The sequence below is a fragment of the Grammomys surdaster genome, unplaced genomic scaffold (assembly GCF_004785775.1).
Source record: "Grammomys surdaster isolate TR1022 unplaced genomic scaffold, NIH_TR_1.0 142, whole genome shotgun sequence".
NCBI classification, from domain to species: Eukaryota; Metazoa; Chordata; class Mammalia; order Rodentia; family Muridae; genus Grammomys; species Grammomys surdaster.
The window spans coordinates 1,485,785-1,504,197 of record NW_021604600.1 but is presented as its reverse complement, the minus strand read 5'-3'; the positions used below and the strand labels follow the sequence as shown (position 1 = coordinate 1,504,197).

The 18,413-nt window shown below is 41.2% G+C and overlaps 1 protein-coding gene across 2 annotated transcripts in view; it reads right to left on the bottom strand.

Moving 5' to 3' along the window:
• Positions 1–18,413, bottom strand: part of LOC114618480 (ATP-binding cassette sub-family A member 3-like) — a 187,718-nt gene that overhangs the window by 89,682 nt on the left and 79,623 nt on the right. The gene's annotated exons all lie outside the window — the stretch shown is intronic.

Sequence of the window (18,413 nt, the reverse complement as noted above, 5' to 3'; positions counted from 1 at the left end):
TCTGAGTATTAAGGGAACTGGTACTGTTTTCTACAGAGAAATAAAGAAAAACACCCAGAAATTGCCTTTAGGGTGATAGAATTAGTCCTTTTTTATTTATTTGTGAAATCTATTATTAAAACATTTAGATTTGTTGCTATAGTCTAACATATCATTGTAATCAGATAGTTACTGAGGTCTATACTTGGGGCAAGAAGCAGTATAGAACTAAATAGGAGACAGCCTATGAAAAAAAGCCTATAAAAAACTATATAAATCGTGTTTCTTTGAGGGGTAAAACTTTCCAGGGTGGCTTGAGATTGGTGGGATTCTCTGGCCTGATCTTGGGCTTTTTTCTATAGGGTTGAATTTGGCTGTCTACATCTCAAAGTGCTGGGCCTGGCCATTAGAGTAGTCTGGGGGCAGGGCCTGGCCACTCATGCCCCTAGAGTTTACATTTTCCCCTTTCTGTTTACTATTGATAAACAATCAGGGGTTAGGAAATGAGGGTGACATCATTAGACTACTTCCTGCTAAATGGGATGGTCAAAGTCCTTGGTACAAGACTGACTTTCACTCTCAGGGTATAAGCAGGAGTTGCAGGTCTCTGGTTCCATAGATAGAGGCTGGCAATCCTGTAATAACAACTGACTGAAAGTCTGGTTAGAAGTCTTTTGGATCTGTTGTAGAAGGAATCTAGATAAGAAGTTTATAGACAGGGTGTGACCAGTAGGATTAAGAAGAGGAGGAGAAGAGGGGTTAAGAAGGGTAGTATCAATTTCATATTAGACTGCCAATGATCCACTGGCCTCAGAGGTATTGAGCTGTTCTGTATATTTCTGGAGATCCATTTGAAGTTGCTGGATCTTGTCTTTTATGCCCAGTTGGTTAACATAGAAGCAACATTCCTCCCCGCCAAAGAGACTAAGACTACTTCTCTCTGCTGTTAGTTTACCTAATCCTTGCCAATTTTGCAGACCTATGGTGGCCATGTAAGTCTCCCACTGGAGGTCTTGGATGAACTTAGATGAAAACTAATGGTAAAGAGCTAGGGAAGTAATCAGTTGGTTTGTTTGTGCATTGGCAGAAGTTGCTATTAATGAAAATTGAACATGCCAATTTTGGGCATTTAGTTGTACTGAGGCCAAGCTGTAGCAACAGAATGAGGCTTTAATAAAATCTAAGTCCATGGAAAAAGAGAGGAAAGGTCTTAAAATTTAATAGGAGGGGGTTTTCTATAAGCCTCAAGGGGGAGTAGAGAGATAAGAGAGAAGCCCAAGAGGTCATGGAGAAGCTGTGAGACTTCTAGGATAGAGCTGAGAGACATGAGTACCAAGGTTGCAGAGGCCCAGAAGAGCTTAAGAAAGCTATGGAACTGAGCAGAAGCTCCTCAGGGATGGTTCTAACAGAGAAAGTGTTTGGGGTTGGTTTGGTTCTGCTTTTTACAAGAAAGAGGAGTAAAAGTCTTAATAACTAGAGAGTTTTCCATATGGTGGGGCCCTGGAGGGCACAGCAAGCTCCAGGAGCCAGAGAGAAGACACTTATCAACTAGGCAAGGAGAGATAGATTGTTACACCAGGTGAAGGGGGAAAGTGGCTGAAGAGGCAGACTTTAGAAGTTGGAAGCAAATACAGTGGGTGGTAGAAGCCAGCAGAAACAAATGATCCATATTCACCTTAAGAAGGTCAAATCAGCAACTTGAGTCAGTCTGAAATGTAGAGACGTGGGCATAGCTGAAAGGTGAGTGTGGCATTATTTACCAATGCTACCTGAAGAGAGAGAACTTGGGAAGGGAGTAGTGTTTGTAGACCACTGTATGTTAGGAGATGGAATACCTGGTGTAAAGAGAAGACAACAGTGGATGACCTGAAGGTTAATCTGTTTTATTCGTGTATAAGAGTTTGGTTATAGCCAGAACATGCAGGCAAGCTGCTCATCTTTGGAGAGTATAGTCTAATTTTTTTTGTAAGTATGTAATGAGTGCAAAGGAAAGTCTCAGTTGGTGACCCAGGGTCTGAGAGCACATCCCTCCTCTTCTGTGACATAGAGAGAAAAAGGTGAGTTAAGTCTGAAAGACATAGTGCTAGGGTCTGGACAAGAGCCCACTGAAGCTTATGGAAGGGCTTGGCAATAGGCATGAGGAGGGGTTCATGTGAAAGGCCTAGGACCACGTCATATAAGAGGTGGGCAGAAAGAGAGACAGAGGGGATACAAGGCTGTAAGAAAACAGCCATCCCTAAGATGGATAGATTTTTGTTCTTGGTATCAGGTACTGTGTGTGAAGGAATTGAGCTTAATAGTCTTGTAAGCTGAAATAATATCTAGTTCCAGATAAGCAATCTAAGGGTTGGATACCTGGATCTTAGAGGGTGAGACCTTATATCCCCAGCCAGACAGAAAATTTAATAAGGTAGAGGTGTCAGCTTGGTAAACTTGCAGCAATGGAGTTCAAAGTAGAAGATAATGTATGTATTGTTTAAGTTTAAATTTAGGGAGAGACAAAGAGAGTAAGTCAGAGGCCAAGCCTAGCCAAATAGATGCAGGCTGTCCTAGAGTCCCTGGGGTAGGGTAGTCTATGAGAGCTGGGTAGAAGGATGAGTGTTTGCATTGGTCCAAGTAAAGGCAAAGATATTTTTTGACTGGGGGTCAAGAGAAATAGAAAAGAAGGCACCCTTGAGGTCTAGGAAAGAAAAATGAGAGGTCTCTGAGGGGATAGTAGAGAGGAAAGTATGAGGTTTGGGTACTATGCAGTAAAGGGGAACCACTGCCAAGTTGATAAGCTAGAGATCTTGAACCAAGCAGTAGGTTCCGTTGGGTATTTTGAATCACGAGCATGAGAGTATTAAAGGGAGAAGATGTGCAGTGCAGAAGGCTTTTTATTAAGTTGTCAGTGATAAGAGGCTTAAGTTCCCTTAGACTATGGAGTGAGTGAGTATTGAGCCTGGGTGATGTATTGGTAGGGTTTTGCAACTGGATATCAAGAAGGCATCACTGTTTGGCTGTATAGAGGTTTTGGGTATCCCATACAGGGGGTCTACCTAGGAAGCTGCTAAGGGCAAAGGTGTATCAGATTGTGTGGTTTGGAGGAGAAGAAGGAAGGGAATGGCTTGAGAGCCTGGGGTTAAGCAGATGTCAAGGAGAAAAGAAATAAAGGCCTATACTTTAGCTAGGAGGCCCTTTCCTAGCAAGGGGACAGGACAGGTTGGTACCACTAGGAAGAAGTAGGTAGGGGAGATACCCCTATAATTACAACTAAGTGGCGGGGTTTAGTGAGGCTACCCTCTACTTTGTCAATAGAGAAACAAGAAAGAGATGTGGGCCCCTACAACTCCATCAGGACAAAAGAAGTGGCTCTAGTATCCAGAATGAATATAGATGGCCCTGATATTATGAAGACTACCCAAGGCTTCCTGTTGGAGATGGCAGTAGTTGGGTCAAGAGAGCCTAGGTCCCCATAGTTGTTCATGGTTAGACCTAGGAGGTCCACTGGAAGGTGACCTGGGCTTGTCATCATGCCATGAAGGAGATGAAGACAGTCAGCTGCCCAGTGTTCCTCTTGATGGTACCATGGGCATGGCTGGAATGGTTTGCAAGGGTTTGAACAAACCTGGGTCCTGGGACCCGCCTGACTGCATTTGAAGCAGGGATATGGAGGTTCTTGGGCTTTGGGAGCCTGGGAAGCAATTATGGCTGGCCATAGGCAGCATCAAGTATTTTTGTTTGGGGGCTTTTTTCATTTCTTCCATGGTACACCTTAAAAGCTGCTAAGACTTCTACCTGCGGACTCAGGAGTCCCCTCTCTAGGCATTTAAGTTTGGTAATGTCAAGAAAACTCTGGGAAAAGAAGTAGGTCATAAGGTGTTGGTTGTTTTTCATCTGGAGTTTTGGGATCCTGATTGTTATATTGTAGAAGAACTTTTGTAAGGTGGTCCATCAATTGAGATTTAGTTTATCCTATCTGGCTGCTTAGATTTTTTTTTTCATAATTTACTACTTTTAGGGTAGCCTTATGGAGACCAGCCAGGAGGCAAGTTATAAATTGATCTCTTGCTAAAATGTCTCCCTGGGTATTGTAGATCTATTTGGGATCCTGGCTGAGACTGCCTCAGCCCCGACTGGGTGGGTGGCATTAGTTTGGTGGGTTTCATCTGCATGTGCTCTAGCCTGGTCCCAGATTTTCTTGTGTTTCTCCGGGAGAAAATCATTGGTGAGAATCATATAAACATCATGAATGGTGGTGTTGTAAGACTGCAAAATACACTGGAATTCTTTTAAAAAGGAGGAAAAATTAGCAGTGTACAACTCCAATCTCTTTTTTATTTCAGAGTTTGTTTAATGAAGAGGGAATGTGTATTGAGAACAAGCCATCTACCCCAGCAACTTCCTTCAAAGGGAAAATTCTGATTAGTCTAGGTTGGGTAGGGGAGGTGGCAGAGTGGGATTGAATAGCAGAAGGACAAGGTGTTGCCAGTAGGTTGACAATGGGTGCCAGTGAGAGTTGATCTGGGTGGCCTATCACTGAAGAGGGAGAAAGGGAGACTGAATTGGCCAGAGAGTGAGAGAGAGACTGATTGAAGCTAACGAGAGGAAGGCTTGTTAGAATGATCTATAGTAGTAGAGGGGCCAGTGTTCTAAAGGTCATAGCTAGGAGAAATTGTCTTTTTTTCTTGGTTGGCTTATATCATGTGGTCACTTTCATCAAGATGGGAAACAAATCACGTGACCAAATCCATCCTTTCCAGCCACGTGGCTGCCTCCATCTCAATGGACTCAACAGCTGTAATGGCAGCAAGTCACATGTTTCCATTAAGATTTGCAGATTTATTATTTATACATTTGCAACTATCAACACCAGTGTTGGGAGTTGTTACAGATCTTACATATTTTTAATCATACCCAATATGCTTGCAAATCTTGAGGTAAGAAAGTTTATACAATAGTCTTACAAAATAAGATTTAATGCTTAGCAAAAGTTTTAGATAGTTAAACCAAAATCCAAAAGAGTATGATATAATTAGCAATAGTCCCCATTAGGAATAGTCTATGCCTTTATTTTGTTTTGCTCTGCCTTCCTATCATATAGTCAGGTGGCTCACCTGATATGGGTCAGACATTTTGAAGGAACTCTTTAAACTAGCATGTTTGGGCCTAGAGGAGAACTCAAATCCCAACTCCAAAGTCAGCTTTTAATTAAAATAGCACAGCACAAAACAACAGTCTAATGCCACTTGTTCCTAAAAGACACTTGAATCTAGGTAAAACTCAATCCAGTAAACTGAGAACAAAGCAGGCTCAGAGATAGAAACCTATCTGAACCCTGGAGGTAAACAGAGGACATTGCAGGTGATAGTTGGAAGATGTGCCTGCCAGCAAGGAGTGTGTGCTGTGTGTGCAATGTGTGCATGCTGTAGCTAGCATACTCCTTTCCTTTTTACCCCTCTTGCTAGATCTGATTCCTGGCTCCCACTTTGCAGCAGACTTACAGATCCATCAATAGTAATTTAAAAGAAAGACATGAACATGGTTTAGAGGAGACCAGACAAAAACCAACAGGGCTTGGAGTGGAAAAAAGAAATGTGGAATGGGGAATCTCTTTCCATCGCTATAGTATTCCTATTGCTTATAGTATTCCTAAAGGTTCCGAATAATATTAGACACTGTTGGGCAATAGGTGGCCATTTGGATCGATTTTCTAAGGGGTACTGAGGCCAGATTTGATTGCATAGGTGAACAAATTTAGGGCCTTTCAGGTCAGGTGGGGAGGCTAGAGGTTTTTTATATTTTTGGTTGTGAGCCTAGCCTGTAATGTCTGAGCCATCTCTCCAGCCCTGGAGGTGTTTAAAAAGACATTTCAAGAGGGAATGAGAGAGCACAGAAGACACTGTTACCATGGATGAGGGTTGGGAGGAGAGGAAAAAGACTATTGCAGCCTTTAGTTGAGGGCATCCCTAGGACACATGGAAGACCAAATGAGGACCAAGCTGTACACTGGGTTGTCGGTGCACTCAATGGGAGCAGGATTAATAGCCTGGCAAGGAGACTCAGTACCTAGTACCAGGGCTTTAGATGAAGCCCTGAAGGCTTTACCAGAAGGCTTGCCTAGAGGCAGTGAAAAACTGAACTGAGGGATAAGGTCTCATCTACAGGAAAGGGTTGGGAATGATGTTGCAAAAACCACACAGACCTAGGAGAGCTGTGGGATTATGGGCAGCTCTGAAGGGAAGGTGAGAAAAGAGAGCAGGAAGGGGTGCAATTGTCAGGTTGGGCCTAAGGAAACTGCAGGATCAAAGTTCCAAGGGTGTGGGTATGTGTTGGTGTCAGGTGAAGAGAGCTAGGTATATCCCTAAAGACTGTGGCTGGGAATACCACCACCTCCAGGAATACTAGAGAGGTGTCTGACAACTTAGTGGTCACTTCTTTGGACTCAGGGAATCATTTGCATGAACCAAAGGTAGAACTTAACCAAAATGTTGCTGGTGGATGGGGTACTGAGCAATTGATGAGCCAGAAGGTGAATCTGTTGTGGATGGAATGGAGATGAGGGATAGGGTCTTACTATAGTTCAGACCCTCCGCTGGGAGTACAGGCACCAAGAGAGCCCATCTGAGTCATGAAACCAATGTAAGTCTTACAACTCTTGGGGGAAAGGTTCCCCTGATGGAAATTTATGCAGTTCTGAAAGGACAGGTACCTGGCAGGTAGGAACTAAGGCATACCACAAAGTCACATGGTACAACAAATCCCACACAAGAGATTTATTGAGAATGACCTAAGATGGTAGCTGCCTCCGCTCAGGCAAGAAGCAGCAGAGAACTAAGAGGAGGCAAGTTTCTTTGGGGGTGGAGCTTTTCAGGGTAGCCTGATCTTAGGGCAAGCTCAGGGACTGGTGAGATTCTATGACCTGCTCTTGGGCTTTTTGCTGTAGGACAGAGCTTGGCCACCTGCATCTTGTGGGGTTAGACAGTCTAAGGGCAGGGCCTGGCCATTTGTGTCTTGAGGGGCTTATACTAGATATTGGATAGGTACTATAAAAAACAAAGACTGTGAAAATATGACATTTGCCCTCAAGAAATTTAAATATTTTAAATACAGAATATTTATGTTCTGCTGGTGGTACTTAATGGCAAAATATTTGATAATATATGAATAACTAAATATAAAGCTGTCAAAACTGCTGGGTCACTTATTCTTGTAAAAATACATACTCTCAAAATGTATTCTTTAAAAATTAATTTAAAATACACTCTAGGGGCCAGAGAAATGACTTAGCAGTTAAGAGCATAAGAACCTGAGTTCAATTCCCGACTATCACATGGGTAGGCTCACACTTGCAAACGCATGGCATTTACTAAGAAAACACATGCCTACACACAAATAAAAACAAATCTTTAAAATACACATCAATATACCTCACTATATTTAAAGATGCCTATAACAAGCCCATCTTATTTGACAGAAGAAAAATATTCAACACGGAGAAAATGACTAATTTAGACACACTCTAAAATGAAAGATTACTACTATTACAGCATGGATCATAACACTACTTTATAAACACTGAAGATATTAAATAGCTACTGAAAATAGCAAGTATAAAGAATACACAAATAAATTTCACATGAAATTATCTTCTAAAAAGCTGAATTAAAACAGAAATATTATATACTTTAGTACTAACAAAATTTTTTTTATTAACATCAAACCCAGACACCATTGCTGATGCCAAGAAGTGCTTGCTGACAGGAGCCTGATATGGATGTCTCCTGAGAGGCTTGCCCAGAGCCTTACAGATACAGATGTGGATGCTTGCAGCCAGCCATCAGCTAAGCAGGAGGATCCCAATGGAGGAGTTAGGGGAAGGACTGAAGGAGCTGAAGGGGATTGCAACCCCATAGGAAGAACAACATTATCAACTAACCAGACCCCCCAGAGCTCCCAGGGACTAAACCACCAACCAAGGAGTACACATGGAGGGACCCATGGCTCCAGATGCATATGTAGCAGAGGATGGCCTTGTTGGGAATCAGTGAGAGGGGAGAACCTTGGTCCTGTGAAAGCTTGATGTCCCAGTGTAGAAGAATGCTAGGGAGGTGGGGTGGGAGTGAGTGGGTGGGTGGAGGACCACCCTCATGGAGGCAGGGGGGAAGGAAGGTGGGATGGAGGTTTTCAGAGAGGAAACTGGAAGGAGGATAACATTTGAAATGTAAATAAACAAAATAACCAATAAAAAACCTAAAAAACTAACTAACAACAACAAAACCCAATTTAATTAACAAGTTTAGTACCCATAGAAGTAACACAAAGAGAATTTTAGAATTTTGCTACTGGTAGAGTCTTTCTTTCTTATATCATTACTCAAAACTTTTGCATTTTATATATTTTTAGTTAAGAATAACAATCTTGGCACAGTTGCAAGCCACACCTGTCAGAAGAACAGGTGAGTGATCTGCCTGCCAGCTGAACTACCCCATTACCTAGACTGGGTTCCTAAAGACACACTCCACAGCCTCACTCCTCCCACTTCCCAGATCCCAGGCTAGTCCCCAATTCCTGAAGATTTCTGCTGCTCAGATGCAGGTCACACCAGTCAGAAAAACAGAGACTCCTTGCTGCACCAGCCCCCAAACTGATCAGATACTCACTACTGGATCAGATGTCATGCCAGGTGCCAGAATTTCAGACCACAAAGACCAGAAGCCCAAAGAAGAAACAGAACATCCATTCAACAAAGACAAACTCAGAAATTAGCACCTAGACCTATAATCACTCCAAATCCAGATGCCTCAACACTAGTGTAAGATCACAATCCAATAGCTAGTGCAATATGGAACAACTAGAGCCAACTGTCCTATGGTAGTATTCCAATGCAGTTGAAGCACAAGAAATGACCTTAAAACCAACTTTATGAAGATGATAGAGGTCCTTAAGGAAGAAACGAAATATCTCTTAAAGAAAGTAAGGAAAAGACAAAAAAAAATGGAGAAAAAATCTCTAAAAGAAAGCCAAGAGCCTTCCGCCCCTGCCTGGTCCTTTGGGCTGGTGCAGACACAGAATCGGTCTGCTCCAGTCCTGTGGAGATACTGAATTCCGAGTCATCCTAGAAGAGCCACTGCACTCAGAGCAGCCAGTAAGAACTCCATCTCACTCCCTAAGCCCCAGAGATACATCTGGGAGCCAGGGACATTCAGGACACAGCAGCTACCCAAACCCAGCCCCTCCGGAATTCCACTTCCCTTCTGCCCCTGCCTGGTCCTTTGGGCTGGAGCAGACACAGAGTCGGTCTGCTCCTGTCCTGTGGAGAAACTGAATCCTGAGTCATCCAGGAGCCACTGCACTCAGAGCAGCTGACACAGAGTCAGTCTGCTCCTGTCCTGTGGAGAAACTGAATCCTGAGTCATCGAGGAGCCACTGCACTCAGAGCAGCTGAAACTGAATCCTGAGTCATCGAGGACCCACTGCACTCAGAGCAGCCGAGGAGCCACTGCACTCAGAGCAGAAGGATTTCCAGATCCAAGAGGTGGCCTGAGTCCCAGGAGTTCTTCCACCCAGGAGATTAGGAGCATAAGACCACAGAGACATCTGGACTCCGAGGAGCTCTGCAATAAACAAGACAACTGGAAATACAGACTCCAGTCTTACACAGTGAGGGCAGGAACCACTAGAGTTAAGCAGATGGCGAAAGGCAAGCGCAAGAACATAAGCAACAGAAACCAAAGTTTCTTGGCATCATCAGTGCCCAGTTCTCCCAATATAGCAAGCCCTGAAAACCCCATCACACCTGAAAAGCAGGATTCAGAATTAAAATCACTTCTCATGATGATGATAGAGGATTATAAGAAGGAATTAAGTAACTCCTTTAAAGAAATACAGGAGAGTACAAGTAAACAGATAGAAGCCCTTAAAGAGGAATCACAGAAATCCCTTAAAGAAATGGAAGAAAACACAAAGAAGGAATTAAACAAAAACATTCAGGATATGAAACTGGAAATAGAAACAATAAAGAAAGTTCAAAGGGAGACAACCATGGAGATAGAAAACCTAAGAAAGAGATCAGGAGTCATAGACGCAAGCATCACCAACCGAATACAAGAGATAGAAGAGAGAATCTCAAATGCAGAAGATACAGTGGAAAATATTGACACAGTTGTCAAAGAAAATGCAAAATGCAAAAAACTCCTAACTCAAAACATCCAGGAAATCCAGGACACAATGAGAAGACCAAACCTAAGGATAATAGGTATAGATGAGAATGAAGATTCCCAACTTAAAGGGCCAGTAAATATCTTCAACAAAATTATTGAGGAAAACTTCCCTAACCTAAAGAACAAGATGCCCATAAAGATACAAGAAGCCTACAGAACACCAAATAGACTAGACCAGAAAAGAAATACCTCCCGTCACATAATAATCAAAACATCAGATGCACAAAACAAAGAAAAAATACTAAAAGCAGTAAGGGAAAAAGGTCAAGTAACATATAAAGGCAGACCTATAAGAATTACACCAGACTTCTCACCAGAGACTATAAAAGCCAGAAGAGCCTGGACTGACATCATACAGACCCTAAGAGAACACAATTGCCAGCCCAGATTACTATACCCAGCAAAACTCTCAATCACTATAGATGGTGAAACCAAGATATTCCATGACAAAACCAAATTTGCACAATACCTTCCCACAAACCCAGCACTTCAAAGGATAATTGATGGAAAATGCCAACACAAGGAGGGAAAGTACAACCTAGAAAAAGCAAGGAAGTAATCTTCCAACAACCTCAAAAGAAGATAACTATACAAACATAACTTTACCTCTAATAACAAAAATAACAGGAAGCCACAATCATTTTTCCTTAATATCTCTTAACATCAATGGTCTCAATTCCCCAATAAAAAGACGCAGACTATCAGACTGGATACACAAACAAGACCCAGAATTTTGCTGCATACAAGAAACGCACCTCAGTGACAAAGACAGACACTACCTCAGAATAAAAGGGTGGAAAACAATTTTCCAAGCCAATGGTCCCAAGAAACAAGCTGGAGTAGCCATTCTAATATCAAATAAAATCGACTTTCATACAAAATTAATCAAAAAAGATAAGGAAGGACACTTCATACTCATCAAAGGAAAAATCTACCAAGGTGAACTCTCAATTCTGAACATCTATGCTCCAAGTGCAAGGGCACCTACATACATAAAAGAAACTTTACTAAAGCTCAAAACACACATTACACCTCACACAATAATAGTGGGGGATTTCAACACCCCACTCTCAGCAATGGACAGATCATGGAAACAGAAACTAAACCAAGAACTTTGACATTAACAGAAGTTATGAACCAAATGGACTTAACAGACATCTATAGAACATTTCATCCTAAAACAAAAGAATATACATTTTTCTCAGCACCTCATGGTACCTTCTCCAAAACAGACCATATAGTTGGTCACAAAACAACCCTCTACAGATACAAAAAGATTGAAATAATCCCTTGTATCTTATCAGATCACCACGGACTAAGACTGGTCTTTAATAATGACAAAACCAATGGAAAACCCATGTGCACATGGAAACTGAACAACTCTCTACTCAATGATCACTTGGTCAAGGAAGAAATAAAGAAATAAAAGACTTTTTAGAATTCAATGAAAATGAGGACACATCATACCAAAACTTGTGGGACTCCATGAAGGCAGTGATAAGAGGAAAACTCATAGCTCTAAGTGCCTACAAAAAAAAAAAAAACTGGAAAGAGCACACACTAACAACTTGACTGCACAACTAAAAGCTCTAGAACAAAAAGAAGCAAATACATCCAGGAGGAGTAGAAGGCAGGAAATAATCAAACTCAGGGCTGAAATCAACCAAATAGAAACAGAAAGAACAATACAAAATATCAATAAAACCAGGAGCTGGTTCTTTGAGAAAATCAACAAGATAGATAAACCGTTAGCCAGATTAACCAGAGGGCACAGAGACAGTATCCAAATTAATGAAATCAGAACTGAAAAGGGACACATAACAACAGAAACTGAAGAAATTCAAAAAAATCATCAGATCCTACTACAAAGGCCTATACTCAACAAAACTGGAAAACCTGGATGAAATGGACAATTTCCTAGACAGATACCAGGTACCAAAGTTAAACCAGGAGCAGATAAACCATCTAAATAGTCCCATAACCCCTCAGGAAATAGCAGCAGTCATTAAAAGTCTCCCCACTAAAAAAAGCCCAGGACCAGATGGTTTTAGTGCTGAATTCTATCAGACCTTCAAGGAAGACCTACTACCAATTCTCTTCAATCTATTCGACAAAATAGAGACAGAAGGAACACTACCCAATTTGTTCTATGAAGCTACAATTACACTCATACCCAAACTCCACAAGGACCCGACAAAGAAAGAGAACCTCAGACCAATCTCCCTTATGAACATCGATGCAAAAATACTCAATAAAATTCTAGCAAACCGAATCCAAGAACACATCAAAACAATCATCCATCATGATCAAGTAGGTTTTATCCCAGGAATGCAGGGATGGTTCAATATTCGGAAATCCATCAATGTAATCCACTATATAAACAAACTCAAAGGAAAAAAAAAACACATGATCATCTCACTAGATGCTGAGAAAGCATTTGACAAAATTCAACATCCCTTCATGATAAAAGTCTTGGAAAGATCAGGAATTCAAGGCCCCTACCTAAACATAGTAAAAGCAATTTACAGCAAACCACTAGCCAACATCAAGCTAAATGGAGAGAAACTTGAAGCAATCCCACTAAGATCAGGGACTAGACAAGGCTGCCCACTCTCCCCCTACCTATTCAATATAGTACTGGAAGTCCTAGCCAGAGCAATTAGACAACAAAAAGAAGTCAAAGGGATACAAATAGGAAAGGAAGAAGTCAAAATATCACTATTTGCAGATGATATGATAGTATACTTAAATGACCCCCAAACTTCCACCAGAGAACTCCTAAACCTGATAAACAACTTCAGCAAAGTGGCTGGTTATAAAATCAACTCAAACAAATCAGTAGCCTTCCTCTACATGAAAGATAAACAGACTGAAAAAGAAATTAGGGAAATGACACCTTTCACAATAGTTGCAAATAATATAAAATACCTTGGAGTGAATCTAACCAAGCAAATGAAAGACCTGTATGACAAGAACTTCAAGTCTCTGAAGAAAGAAATTGAAGAAGATCTCAGAAGATGGAAAGATTTCTCATGCTCATGGATTGGCAGGATTAATATAATAAAAATGGCCATCTTGCCAAAAGCAATCTACAGATTCAATGCAATCCCCATTAAAATCCCAACTCAATTCTTCACAGAGTTAGAAAAGGAAATTCTCAAATTCATATGGAATAACAAAAAACCCAGGATAGCGAAAACTATTCTCAACAATAAAAGAACTTCTGGAGGAAACACCATCCCTGACCTGAAGCTATACTACAGAGCAATAGTGATAAAAACTACCTGGTATTGGTACAGAGACAGGCAGGAAGATCAATGGAATAGAATTGAAGACCCAGAAATGAACCCACACTCCTATGGACACTTGATCTTTGACAAAGGAGCTAAAACTGTCCAGTGGAAAAAGAACAGTATTTTCAACAAATGGTGCTGGTTCAACTGGAGAACAACATGTAGAAGAATGAAAATTGATCCATTCTTATCCCCTTGTACAAAGCTCAAGTCTAAGTGGATAAAGGACTTCCACATAAAACCAGATACACTGAATCTAATAGAAGAGAAGGTGGGGAAGAGCCTCGAATACTTGGGCACAGGGGAAAAGTTCCTGAACAGAACTCCAATGGCATATGCTCTAAGATCAAGAATTGACGAATGGGACTTCATAAAATTGCAAAGTTTCTGCAAGGCAAAGGACACTGTCAATAGGACAAAACGACAACCAACAAACTGGGAAAAGATCTTTACTAATCCTTCATCTGATAGAGGGCTAATATCCAATATATACAAAGAACTCAAGAAATTAGACTCCAGACAACCAAATTACCCTATTAAAAAACGGGGTATAGAGCTTAACAAAGAATTTTCAACGGAAGAAACTCGAATGGCCGAGAAGCACCTAAAGAAATGTTCAGCATCCTTAGTCGTCAGAGAAATGCAAATCAAAACAACCCTGAGATTCCATCTCACACCAGTCAGAATGGCTAAGATTAAAAACTCAGGTGACAGTAGATGCTGGCGAGGGTGTGGAGAAAGAGGAACACTCCTCCATTGCTGGTGGGACTGCAAGATGGCACAACCACTTTGGAAATCAGTCTGGCGGTTCCTCAGAAAATTGGACATACCACTACCTGAGGATCCAGCTATACCACTCCTAGGCATATACCCAGAAGATGCTTGAACATATAACAAGGACATATGCTCAACTATGTTCATAGCAGCCTTGTTTATAATAGCCAGGAGCTGGAAAGAACCCAGATGTCCTTCAACTGAGGAATGGATTCAAAAAACGTGGTATATTTACACAATGGAGTATTACTCAGCTATTAAAAACAATGAATTTGAGAGGTTCCTAGGTAAATGGATGGAACTAGAAATTATCATCCTGAGTGAGGTAAGCCAATCACAAAAGAACACACATGGTATTCACTCACTGATTATTGGATATTAGCCCAGAACCTTGAAATGCCCAAGATGCCACTCACAGGCCACATGAAGCCCGTAAAGAAGGAAGGACAAGTGGGGGTGATTTGGTCCTTCTTAGAAGGAGCAACAAAATACTCAAGGGAGCAAATATGGAGACAAATTGAGGGACAGAAACTGAAGGAGGGGCTGTCTCAAGACCACTCCACCTGAGTATCTATCCCATGTGCAATCACCAAAGGTAGAGGCTGATGTGGAAGTCAGGAAATGCATGCTGATAAGAGCCTGATATGGATATCTCCTCAGAGGTCTTCAATAGTCTGACATACTCAGAGGCAGATGCTCACAACTAGCCATTGAACTGATCATGGGGTTCTCAATAGAGGAGTTAGAGTGAAGACTGAAGGAGAGCTGAAAGGATTTGCAGCACCATGAGGAGAGCAACAATACCAACCAACCACAGCTCCCAGGGTCTAAACCACCAGCCTGGGAGCACTTAGGGAGGGATCCAGGGCTTCAGTTGAATATGTAAGAGTGGACGGCCCTGCTGGGCATAGGTGGAAGAAGAGAACCTTGACAGCATGAAGGCTGGATGCCCCAGGGGGTGGGAATTTTGAGGGTGGGGAGGTGGGAGTGGGGGGTAGATAGAGGTTACATCCACAGAGAAGAAGGAGGAGGGGTGAGGAGATTGGGGGTTCCTGGGTGGGTGGGGGATGGGGTAAGGGGACAACATAGGAAATGTAAATTAAACATCCAATAAAAAAAGAAAGCCAAGAGACAACAAACAAACAAATAAACAAACATGCAAAGAAAACTGTTTAAGACCTGAAAATGAAAATAGAAGCAATAAAGAAAATACAAATGGAGAGAATTCTGGAAAAAGTAAATTTAGGCAAGCGAACAAGCACTACAGACACAAGCAACACAAATAGAATACAAGAGATGGAAGACAGAATTCTCAGAGTTTGAAGATACAATAGAGAAATAGATTCATCAAAGAAAATGCTAAATCTAAAAAATTCCCAACACAAAACATCCAGGAAATCCGGGACACTATGAAGACCAAACCTAAGAATAATAGGAATAGAAAAATGAGAAGAATCCCACCTCAAAAACCTAGAAAAAGTATGTTTAACAAAATCAAAAGAAAAAATTCCTAAGCTAAAGATTAAGGTCACACCTATAAAGGTACAAGGAACTTACAGAATACTAAAAAGATTGGGCCAGAAATGGAGGTCTCTATGCCACATAAAAATCAAAACACTACACATACAAAACAAAGAAAGAATATTATAAACTTCAAGGGGAAAAGGCCAAGTGACTCATAAAGGCAGCATTACTAGAATTACACCCAACTTTTTTCAGTGGAGACTGTAAAACCTGGAAGGGTTTGAACAGATGCGTTACAGATTATAAAAGACTAGAGATGTCAGCCCAGATTACTATACCCAGCAAAACTTAAATCACCAGAGATAAAACAAGGTACTTCATGATAAAGTCAAGTTTAAATATTTACCCACAAATCCAACCCTACAGAAAGTGCTAGAAGGAGAACGCCAACCCAAGGAGACTAACTATACCCATAAAAAGGCAGGCAATAAATAATCTCACACCAGCAAAACAAAAAGAAGGGAAACACACACAGACACAGACACACAGACAGACAGACAGACACACACACACAGCGTCTAACGTGTAAGCAAGAACTCACTCTTAAAAATTAACTGGAGATTCCAGAATGGAATACACATGGTGTGCCTTAGGAGGTGAGGAGGACTGGTTTCTTACCAAGTTGTGAGGTTTTTGCCCAAGCCATGTGGGTTCTGGATTAGGACAAGATGCATGATTGGTGAACATAATTCTGTGGTTCATAACATGAATTGGGACATAGCTACATCCCCCAAGCTGACCCAGAAAAAGCTGGGTGGTGGGAGAGCCTGTGCCCTTCTCAAAGGCTCCTAAACTGCCTTAAAGAGCTGGAGCTCAGAGGGGCTAAGAGCCCCTGCTGTGCAAGAAGACAAGCTGCTCAGAAGGCAGAGAGCAAAGCTGCATGCCTCCTGTAATCAAATAAAAAGAATAGAAATAATGGAAATGTAAGAAGTCAATGCTATCTTAAGCAACTTGGTACTTTGAACATAGGCTCCATGGGAATTCTGGAATTGCATATGACACACTGGTAGCCTAAAAATAGGCTTACACAGGAAATAGAAGGGAATTTAATTTAAGTTAAATAGGAAAGGATATTATTTCAATTCATATAAAGAAAAAGGTGATATAATTATATATATCCACAGAGATAGTAATCTTTATAGAAGGGAAGAAAATGAAAACTGCTTAATGATCTCAAGTGTAAGATCTGCCCTGGAGAGACTTTGTCTTGTGACGGCCCCGCAGGGTATGGAGAAGGAGCTCTGTTTCAAATAGATAAAATAAATGTAGTTCTTGATCTCAAAAAGAAGGGAGCAAAGGCAGGAGATGGGGAGGAGCCCTTTTTCAATGAATAATAATAATAATTGTTTAAGATTGCTTTAATTGCTCTTTTAATTATCAAAATGCAGAAGGTTATAAGTTTGATGGTTATGGTATTACAAAATCTCTGTGAGAGAGTTCAAAATAGAGCAGTCCTAAAGAAAAAGGAGGCTGCTAATTTGAATCAATCTTTACTTTTGATGATTTTGGGCTGCTGGACCAAGGACGCACTATTTTGGGAAAGAGGCTCTGTATTTGTGTTAACAGGAAATAAGAAAAGGCTTTGGATCCCTTCTAAAGTGATATGTATCACATATGACAGGAGATAACCCCTCCCAGCCCCCCTGAGGATCTTGGCTACAGACAGGAGAGAAAAATTCAAGAAGACTAAACAGGACAGGTAACATGATATGCTGATCCCTCCACATGGGAACAGCCCTGAAACTGGCTTAGGAATAAATGTCTCTAGCCAAAACTTCAACTAAAATTAGCTAACAAATCTTGTTGGTTATGGAATCCTTAAGATTCATCATGCCATTCTTCACATGGCAAGAATGAAGATTACAACTGGTTATTGATCAAATTAACTCATAAAAAAGACAGTTGTCTTCCACTTGCTCAAACAAGGAACAAAAATCCATTCTTAACTGATCTGTGCACCTTACACAATCCATACAAATATCTTTATAGAACTAAAAATTTGGTTGTCAGATTGATATACTGCAGGATGAAACACCAAGATGCAGTTCTGACAAGATCCATCATTCATCAAGAGGTAAGCAAAGAATTCTCAACTGAGGAAACTCGAATGGCCAAGAAGCACCTAAAGAAATGTTCAGCATCCTTAGTCGTCAGGGAAATGCAAATCAAAACAACCCTAAGATTCCATCTCACACCAGTCAGAATGGCTAAGATTAAAAACTCAGGTGATAGTAGATGCTGGCGAGGGTGTGGAGAAAGAGGAACACTCCTCCATTGTTGGTGGGACTGCAAGATGGTGCAACCACTTTGGAAATCAGTCTGGCGGTTCCTCAGAAAATTGGACATACCACTACCTGAGGATCCAGCTATACCACTCCTAGGCATATACCCAGAAGATGCTTGAACATATAACAAGGACATATGCTCAACTATGTTCATAGCAGCCTTATTTATAATAGCCAGAAGCTGGAAAGAACCCAGATGTCCTTCAACTGAGGAATGGATTCAAAAATTGTGGTACATTTATACAATGGAGTATTACTCAGCTATTAAAAACAATGAATTGAAGAAATTCCTAGGTAAATGGATGGAACTAGAAATTATCATCCTGAGTGAGGTAAGCCAATCACAAAAGAACACA